We start from the raw sequence: 1,681 nt of genomic DNA, 5'->3' as shown, positions 1-1,681 counted from the left end.
ATCAAAAGTGGCTGCATTGTCCTCTACTGTGGCCTGGTAAGGCTGCTCCCTCCTCAGGGGGAAGATATCAACAAGCAGGCCAATCAGATTATGTCAGAGGCAGTCCCTCTTCCCATTACTATGTAAACCACTTGGACACTTAACTGCCATGGGCTACATCTGTGCAGGGGTTCCAGGTCATCTCCACGAATAGTCCTTGGTTGGAGTATGATTTTCTGGGAAGTTCCCTGTGTTCAAATTATCTTGTTCTGTTGCTCTCCTTGTGGAGTTCCCGTCCCCTCCAGCTCTTACTATTTCCCACTTCTTACATAAAATTCCATTCACTCTGCCCATCAGTTGGCCATCAGGCTCAGCATCTGCTTTGACAGTCTATACTGCAGAAGCTTTCAGAGGCCCTCTGTGGCAGGTTTCAAGGTTGTTTCTTGTTTTCTTCTGGCTTTCAGAGGCCCTCTGTAGCAGGTTCCAAGGTTGTTTCCTATTTTCTTTTTCTTCTGATGTCCATCCTCTTTGCCTTTCAGGATGGGGATTGAACATTTTACTTAGGGTCCTCTCTTTTGCTTAGTTTGTTTAGATGTACAGATTTTAGTGGGTTTATTCTGTATTGTATGTTTATATGAGTGAGTATATACCATGCGTGTCTTTTTGCTTCTGGGACAACTCACTCAGGATGATCCTTTCCAGGTCCCACCATTTACCTGCAAATTTCATGATTTCCTTATTTTTCATTGCTGAGTAATACTCCATTGTATAGATATACCACAGTTTCTGCATCCATTCTTCAGTTGAGGGGCATCTGGGTTGTTTCCAGCTTCTTGCTATTACAAATAAAGCTGCTACAAACATGGTTGAGCAAATGTCCTTTTGTGTACTTGAGCCTCTTTTGGATATATGCCTAGGAGTGGTATGGCTGGATCTTGAGGAAGCGCTGTTCCTAGTTGTCTGAGAAAGTGCCAGATTGATTTCCAGAGTGGTTGTACCAGTTTACATTCCCACCAGCAGTGGAGAAGGGGTCCCCTTTCTCCACAACGTCTCCAACATGTGTTGTCCCTTGAGTTCATCATCTTGGCCATTCTGATGGGTGTAAGGTGAAATCTCAGGGTTGTTTTGATTTGCATTTCCCTAATGGCTAATGAGGTTGAGCATTTCTTTAAGTGCTTCTCTGCCATTCGATATTCCTCTACAGAGAATTCTCTCTTCAGCTCTTTTCCCCATTTTTTAAGTGGATTACTTGGTTGTTGCTTTTCAGCTTGTTTAGTTCTTTATATATATTGGATATGAGTCCTCTGTCAGATAAAGGGTTGGTGATGATTCTTTCCCAATCTGTAGGCAGTCGCTTTGTTTTGATGACAGTGTCCTTTGCTTTACAGAAGTTTTTCAATTTCATGAGGTCCCATTTATTGATTGTTGCTCTTAGAGCCTGTGCTGTTGGTGTTCTGTTCAGGAAGTTTTCTTCTGTACCAATGAGTTCTAGGGTATTCCCCACTTTTTTTTCTAGCCGATTTAATGTGTCTGGTTTTATGTTGAGGTCTTTGATCCACTTGGACTTCAGTTTTGTGCAGGGTGATAAGTATGGATCTATTTTCATTTTTCTACATGTAGACATCCAGTTGGACCAGCACCATTTGTTGAAGATGCTTTTTTCCATTGTATGGTTTTGGCATCTTTGTCAAAAATCAGGTGT

Source organism: Psammomys obesus, unplaced genomic scaffold (genome assembly GCF_907164565.1).
Source record: "Psammomys obesus unplaced genomic scaffold, mPsaObe1.curated_primary_1811, whole genome shotgun sequence".
In the NCBI taxonomy this organism is placed as follows: Eukaryota; Metazoa; Chordata; class Mammalia; order Rodentia; family Muridae; genus Psammomys; species Psammomys obesus.
This window is presented reverse-complemented; position numbering follows the sequence as displayed.